Source organism: Protopterus annectens, chromosome 1.part1 (genome assembly GCF_019279795.1).
Source record: "Protopterus annectens isolate FY-2018-M chromosome 1.part1, PAN1.0, whole genome shotgun sequence".
NCBI lineage: Eukaryota > Metazoa > Chordata > Ceratodontiformes > Protopteridae > Protopterus > Protopterus annectens.
In genome coordinates, this window is record NC_056726.1 from 1048017323 (window position 1) to 1048025998 (window position 8676).

Consider the following 8676-nt stretch of genomic DNA (forward strand, 5'->3'; position numbering starts at 1 on the left):
CCTAACCTACCTATAAGTAAGGGGGCAAGCCCCCCTGCACCCCCCATACACCCCCACTTATATATTCTAACTTCAAGATCACACTAAACACACAAACACACAAAAAACACCACCACACACACTCATACATACTAAAATCCCTACCCAATAGCTTCAAACACACAACACTTACCTGAAACCCCAGATAAATCCACAAACTGCACCACACGTCATGAAGGTGACACCACGATAGCGGCAGATTCAACATTTGCAGATTCGATACTTCTGCATTCAGCATATGTAGTTTTGGGTAACTGCACTTTCCACTATTTGGTCTTGACGTACTGAAATTCAACATTTCAGTACGTCGAGATTGTCTAGTGTATCCTACCCAGGTAATGGTTTAACCAAAAGAAGGGCAACAGGCATTGTATTTTGGTTTTCTATGTCCAAAGATATAGAGAAGGAAACTCTAGCTTGTTCAATTTGCAACAGCACCAAATCGCATCAACAAAAAGAACCACTTTGGTTACATCAAATCTCTGAATTACCATTGTCGTTGGCTGCTATAGATATTCTTTATTGGAATGGTCAACATTACTTTGTGTTAGTAGACTCTTACTCAGGTTGGTTCGAGACTGACCTACTCCCTAACCTGCTGTCCAGTACATTCTTTACAAAATCAAAGAGACATTAAGTCATGTCTGATAATGGTGTGCAGTTTACTAGTCAGCAGTTCAAGAAATTTGCTAAGGCTTGTGACTTTGTTCATGTTACCAGTAGTCCTGAATATCCACAAGCTAATGGTCTAGCTGAACATGCAGTTCGAATACAAAACAGTGTTTGGAGAAATCCAAGACAGATGGCACTGATGTGTTTCGTAATCTACTCAATTTCAGAAACATTCTAAGAGACAACTTGCTTGGTTCACATGCTCAAAGACTGATGTCTAAACAAACAAGAACTCCTCTTCCAATCAGCAAATAATTGCTACCAAACTCCAAAAACAATACAATGGCCAAGGCTCAACTTTTCAAAAAACGTCAGTCACAGAAGTTGTACTACCGTAAGACCAGTAAACCCCTAAGACCATTACTGCAAGGAGAGGTTGTAAGAATGCAGTCATCAAAAGGGCATGATCATATAGGAATTGTAAAAACATCTGTCAAATACCAAGATCCTATATAAAACAATCAGAAGGAATGGAATATCGCACAAATCCAAGACATGTCTTGCCAATTTCTGAACCAGAGTCGCAGCAGATCACCTGTAATGTAACACGAGTCCCCCGAGTTGACTCATCCATTGTCCAAATCCAGCAGGACAGTTACTCTTTCTTAAATTAATCTAATGTTGCCCCTAAGTCTCATATATCAGATAAATCCCCAGAGACTGTTCGAGTTGTCAAACCCAGTCAACGTTACTATATTAGCAGATCAGGCAGAATCTTCAAGCCTAATCCCAAATATACAACTTGAGTATAAAGTTTATTATGTGTTATGAAATGTTGTTTGCATTTTTTCAAAAGAAGGAGGATGTAGGTAGCCATAGTCAGTAAACAAGTGCATATATAAGGTTCAGCACGTGCATGCCAGAGTTACTTCAGTGTGTGCATTCAGTCAGTTCACATGTGCAGTCAGTCAGTGTGTGCAGTCAGTATGTTATCATCTGTCCTGAAGCAATGTTTATGTTACTGCTGCTAATGTGTGTGTTACTAAATCACTTGAGTGCACAAGTCAGCCTCAGTGTCTCACTGAATGAATGCAATGAGCGACACCTTCTACTATGTTTACTCTTTCCCAATTACCATACCATCCTTCAGAGATCTTTCAAGTATCACAACTTTCTTCATATAATCCCACATGCCTTATGCCTCAGTCCACCTTTACATCCTAAATTACTAGACCAGACCTAGAGAAACATATTCACCTCATCCTATCTTCTGTAACCTCATTCCCTTGGTTTAAGCTGCTGCCCTTTTAAAGTACATTTGTATGAAGCTCTTGTAGTGTGGCCACTTGACAGCAGCAGGTTTGCTTGTAGCCTTCCATGCTCATATGGTACTTCTTAAATACTAAATGCTGTCTAATTGAAATGTGCAGATCTTATTAACACTAAACCCTGGCTGAAAAGTACAGCTATTGTGGTACAAAAATAATTAGTTCTGTGGATCTTGAGGTGAGCAGCTAGTGGGCATGAACAAAACAGGGCTGTGAGGGTGCTTAAATTTTAATTCACATAATGAGCAGAAAAAAATCACTAAAATTAAGAACTGAGCAGGATTAGGACAGAAACACAAAATGGATTGAGAGGACTGAAAGAAGAATAACAACATCCTGTCTGACATCAGAATGAAAATAAAACTGTAGGATTCTGGGACACGGCAATCCATAATATCATGTATGAACTACACCACCCTCTCCAGATTCACAGCTAATTAAGCAGCAGAAAAGCATCTTTTACACATCTTACCTAAATAAAGAAAGAAATACACATACATGCAAACATACATAAAAAGAAATAAATAGGATCTGTTCTGGGGTCTTAATCTAGCATTTAAACATTTTGAAAGACAAACACAAGTTATCAAACAAATAAAGTTATGAAATTAAAATGCAGTGTCAGTGTAGTCCCTCGTTAATGTCAGCCAATAAGATAACTAGAGCCACACGAAACATTTTCAGGGTAAGAGAAGAAAAGACTCCTTTTAGTTCATCACTATTAGCTTACTTGGTGAACCTCTCTCTCTGCCTTTCTGTTCATATAACCAAGAAACCAGAGACATATTTTAATTTTCCTTTTCTTTTAACTAGTGCCCCCTTTCTTGTTAGATATCCTTTTGTCCCTTTTCTTGCTCACACTGAATAAACTGCAGGATGCCAGAAGTGACCTTTACTACCTGTGTCCACAGCTTTCATTCCCATCTCTCTCCTTCATCTCCAGACTTACTACCCTAAATCATAATCTTGTACCCCCTCTACTGTACACCCTAAGAGTGTGCCTTGAGTTTGAGTCCTACATCCTGTGTACCATTCATGATATGCCCAGAACTATATGCAGCCTTTTGAATTCCTTTTCTGTCATGCTCAACCACTTATACATTTCATAACCTGTACTCACTATTCACTGAGTCGTACTGTAACTGCACCCCACCCTCCTTACCTACTTCTGTACTTTTTGAGGCTTCCACCCCTCCTCCATATCCTGGTTTCCCTCGTTACTGATCCTATTTCCACAATGCTGTAACATCCTTTCCTCCTTTAGGATAGTTATATCCCCATTTACTTCCTATTATCTAGCCTATATCATTACATTTTTTGAAAGTACAATATTTCCCTCTTGTTCACCATATATATATATATATATATATATATATATATATATATATATATATATATATACACATACATACACACACACTCACACACACACACACACAAACATGCGAGCGCGCATGCACACCCAAACACACACACACACACACACGATATAAAAAGTGTACACACCCCTGTTAAAATGGCAGGTTTTCATAATATAAAAACAATGAGATGATAATAAATCATTTCAAAACTTTTCCCACTTTTAATATGACCTATAACCTGTAAAATTCAATTGAAAAACAAACAAATCTGTTAGGGGGAAAAATATAAAAAAAACATACAATAAGCTGATTGCATAAGTGTGCACACCCTTAAACTAATACTTTGTTGAAGCACCTTTTGATTTAATTACAACATTCAGTCTTCTTGGGGAGGAGTCTATCAGCATGGTACATCTTGACTTGGCAATATTTGCCCACTCTTCCTTGCAAAAGCTCTCCAAATCTGTCAGATTGCGAGGACATCTCTTGTGCACAGCCCTCTTCATGTCACCCCACAAATTTTCTATTGGATTTAGGTCTGGGCTCTGGCTGGGACATTCCAAAAGTTTAGGTTTCTTCTGGTGAAGCCATTCATTTGTTGATCTGGATGTATGCTTGGGGTCATTGTCGTGTTGAAAGATGAAATTCCTCTTCAGCTTTCTAGCAGATGCCTGAAGGTTTTGGGCCAACAGTGACTGGTATTTGGAACTGTTCATAATTCCCTCCACCTTGACTAAAGCCCCAGTTCCAGCTGAAGAAAAGCAACCCCAAAGCATGATACTTCCACCACCATGCTTCCTTGTGGGAATGGTGTTCTTTTGGTGATGTGAAGTGTTTTTGCGCCAAACGTACCTTTTGGAATTGTGGCCAAAAATTTCAGCCTTGGTCTCATCAGACCATAACACATTTTCCCACACACTTTTGAGAGACTTGATGTATTGTTGTGTAAAGTTTAGCTGGGCCTGGATGTTTTTCTGTGTAAGAAAAGGTTTCCGCCTTGCAACCCTACCCCATAGTCCAGACATATGGAGATAATGGGAGATTGTTGTCACATGTGGTACACAACCAGTATTTGCCAGAAATTCCTGCAGCTCCTTCAGTGTTGCTGTAGGTCTCTTGGCAGCCTCCCTGACCAGTTTTCATCTTGTCTTTTCATCAATTTTGGAAGGACGTCCAGTTCTTTGCAACATCACTGTTGTCCCATATTTTCTCCACTTTTTGATGACTGTCTTCACTGTGTTCCATGGTATATCCAATGCTGTGGAAATTCTTTTGTACCTTCTCCTGGCTGATACCTTTCAACAATGAGATCCTTTTGATGCTTTGTAAGCTCTCTGCAAACCATGGCTTTTGCTGTAGCAGGCAACTGAGTAAATGTCAGGAAAATCCTACTAGAACAGCTGAACTTTATTTGGGGTTAATCAGTCTCTTTAACTGATGGCAGGTGTGTACCCAAGAACACTGACTGCTGTAATTAAATCAAAAGGTGCTTCAACAAAGTATTAGTTTAAGGGTGTGCACACTTATGCAACCAGCGTATTGTACATTTTTTATTTTTTATATTTTTCCCCTAACAGATTTGTTTGTTTTTCAATTGAATTGTACAGGTTATAGGTCATATTAAAGATAGGAAAAGTTTTGAAATGATTTATTGTGGTCTCATTTTTTTATATCACAAAAACCTGGCATTTTAACAGGGGTGTGTAAACTTTTGATATCCACTGGACAGACAGATAGAAAGATAGATAGACAGACAGATAGATAAAAACACACAGTTTAACAACAAAACCATGTTATATATGAGTAACGACTAATTATTTTACTGGAATGTTATTGTACCCACAATGATATGGCACTGAAATCTGTAGGCAGTCCCTCAGAGGGTACAACTAACAAGTTACAGTTGCTTAAAGTCCAATGCTTTGGCTACAAATAACCTTACCCTCTATGTTGCCCTAGAAAATCAACTTGCAGAGACATTGAATTACCCCTAGTTAACTTGTTTCAGCAGTGCTACCTAATTTTATGAAGCAGAAACACATGATAGGGAGGCACAACTTAACATTAATGTTAAGCAGTAGATAAACAATAAAGATACCATAACCACATATTTTTTCCTGCTTAGTATTACACCTCCCTTCCTTTCTTTGTCATAAGCAGTTGAAAACAAAGCTATTAATAAGGTGCAAGTACTTTTGCTTTAATTTTTGGAAAAATTAATTTTATTCCTGAACAACGCAGAAAAAATTGCTTCTAAGATTGAATAAACATTTCCTGCTTTGTCAACAAAGGTTTTCTAACCAGAAATCCTGAATACAATGTTAGCATACATGTGGCTTGATATTCCAAATGTTGCATGCTAACTTATAACAAGAATGTATCTTTAATGAAAGAATGAAAATTCGTACCAGTATGTAAATGAAAATAGAAAGCGGCACTCTTTCTGTTTGATGATAACATGCAGATCCTTGCTTCTTGAACGGTAGTAGACAACATCAATGACAGTGTTATAATACAACATTAATCCTGTGTACACCACCCACTTTAAAACTCCTTCCCTCCAGTACAACTCTTTTGTGTGTCTACTTCTAACTCCCAGTGGGTGTGGCTTGAGCCTTTAAAAAACATGAAGTTATAATGTTGCAATTCAAGCAAATATTCATATTTCTGGAACCACAAGTGTTACTAGGAAACTGTAAATGGCAAACTCTGCAAGACAAATTAATCTTTACATTAATCACATTCTTTCAGTTTATTGCTTTAAACTGGATTTTATGAGCCAAAATAAAGGCAGTGAATATTAATTTCATAATGTTGTATAAACAGCTTATGATGTCTCAGTAACTATTCAAGCAAGACACATACTGCCAGCAGGATTTTCTTCATACAGCTGTGCGCTTTCATATGAGGCTAAGCAGTTCTGTTTTTGTGTTACCCAAATGTTGAGATATTTAGAGAAATATGAAAATTATTACAATACAAAAAAATAGTATACAAATAATATCCAATATCTCCAGCTGCATTAGACAGAGGTCAGATATCAATGCAGTTGTGTTTGCCATCGTGTATGCTTTAAGATGAAATCTTCTGATACCTTGTATGTAGCATGGTTTTGGAATTATTAATGCAAATATGAAAAAGCAATATTTGATCCCTAGGGGTGTCAGTAGGAGGTAACTGCAGAAACACCTGGAGACATACTCAGCTGTAATGAGTTAAGACCTGCCAAATAAATGGCACCACCCCTTTATTAACATTTGTATGCACATTAAAATGTATGACTTTTTACTTGTTTGTTCAGCTACACAAAAAGTTCCACTCAAAATGTATATAATAATAGATTACCTATAACTTATACTTTGAATATATAGCAAATGCACCACATTCAGCTGATAAACTCTGGTACATCTGAGGAACTATAACATCTTTTTCAGAAATGTTTTTTTGACAAGCACAAAAACAAGTTTAATTCTACAGTTTGATAAACAGGTATAAATCCTGAGATTAAAAATATAACTGAACCAAGGGAATGCAAGTTTCCAATGAAATTACATAGCATCAAACCTAATAACAAGGTCTAGGTGATGGCATTCCAACAAATGTAGTTATTTTATTTACTATGTAAACTTATGCAGAGCTGTGGAACAATAACACAGATACAGTTATGAAGTATGTGAGCAAGAAATGTTATGAGACAAACTAAACAGACGTTCTTCTCCTGCAATAGATGGATTGATAAAGTGATTCCCAGTCATGTTACTTAGGTCCATCAGTTACAGGAATTACAGGTGCATGTACAGTTCTCTCCAACTGAGTCAAGAAGTGGGTTATAAAAGACGGTAATTAATGCTTCTAAGAGATTACAAGGAAGCACTTTTCAGTATGGAATTGCAACCTTTTGCTAGAACAGTCATTTTTGTTTTCTGGCCATACTGGAGACTTATTGTATCCACAATGACATGGCACTGAACTCTGTAGGCATTCCTGACGGAGTACAACTAACAAGTTACCGTTGCTTAAAGTTCAGTTATTCTGCTACAAATAACCTTACCCTCTGGTTTATGCTACCCTAGAAAATCAACTTTCAGAGACATTGAATTACCCCTAGTTAACTTGTTTCAGCAGTGCTACCTAATTCTATGAAGCAGAAACACATGCTAGGGAGGCACAACTTAACTTTAACATTAAGCAATAGATAAACAATAAAGACAACAAAATCACATCTTTTTTCATGCTTAGTATTGCACCTTCCTTCTTTGCTTTGTCATAAGGACTTGAAAACAAAGTTATTTATAAGGTATATAAGTACTTCCACTTTCATTTTTGCAAAAATAAATTTCATTCCTGAACGCAGAAAAAACTGCTTATTGGACTGATGAATAAAAATTTCCTGCTTTGTCAACAAATGTTTTCTTACCTGAAATCCTGTATATAATGTTAGCATGCATGTGGCTAGATAATCTAAATGTTGCATGCTAATTTATAACAAGAATGTATCTTTAATGAAAGAATGAAAATTCTTACCTTGTTCTTCTCAGCCAGTATGTAAATGTAAATAGAAAGTCGCAGTCTTTCTGTTTGATTATAAGATGCAGATCATTGCTTCATGAACACTGGTACACAACATCAATGACAATTTTATAATACATTAATCATGTGTACACCACCCACTTTAAAACTCCCTCCCTCCAGTACAACTCTTTTGTGTGTGTGTATACTTTTAACTCCCAGCGGGTGTGGCTTGAGCCTTTAAAAATGACGTTATAATGTTGCAATTCAAGCAAATATTCATATTTCTGGAAACACAAGTGTTACTAGGAAACTGTAAGTGTCAAACTATTCAGGATAAATTTATCTTTACATTAGTGGCATTCTTTCAGTTTGAACTAGATTTTATAAGCTAAAATAAATGTAGTGACCCAAAATGTACATAATAATAGATTATCTTTATCTTATACTCTAAATATATAGCAAATGCACCACATTCAGCTGATAAACTGGTACATTTGAGGAACTATAACATCTTTTCAAGAAATGTTTTTTGAACAAACAAAAGTTTAATTCTAGTCTGATAAACAGGTATAAATCCGAAGATTAAAAATATAGCTCAACCAAGAGAAGGCAAGTTTCCAGTGAAATTAAACAGTATCAAAATCGATAACAAGGTCTAGGTGATGGCATTTCAACAAATGTAGTTATTTTATTCACTATGTAGACTTATACAGAGCTGTGGAACAATAACACAGATACAGTTATGAAGTATGTGAGCAGGAAAGTTTATATGACAAAGTAAACATACATTCTTCTCCTGCAATATGTGGATTGATAAAGCAATT

At 36.5% G+C, this 8676-nt stretch overlaps 1 protein-coding gene across 2 annotated transcripts in view; it reads right to left on the reverse strand.

The window, feature by feature from the left end:
• The window catches only part of LOC122808848, a 769817-nt gene extending 761801 nt beyond the window's left edge, over nucleotides 1–8016 (reverse strand). For both annotated transcript variants that reach the window (XM_044079953.1, XM_044079944.1), the window contains exon 1: nucleotides 7865–8016. The gene's annotated coding sequence lies outside the window, so the exon portion shown is untranslated. The remainder of the gene's footprint in view (nucleotides 1–7864) is intronic.
• Between the last annotated feature and the right edge of the window lie 660 nt (nucleotides 8017–8676).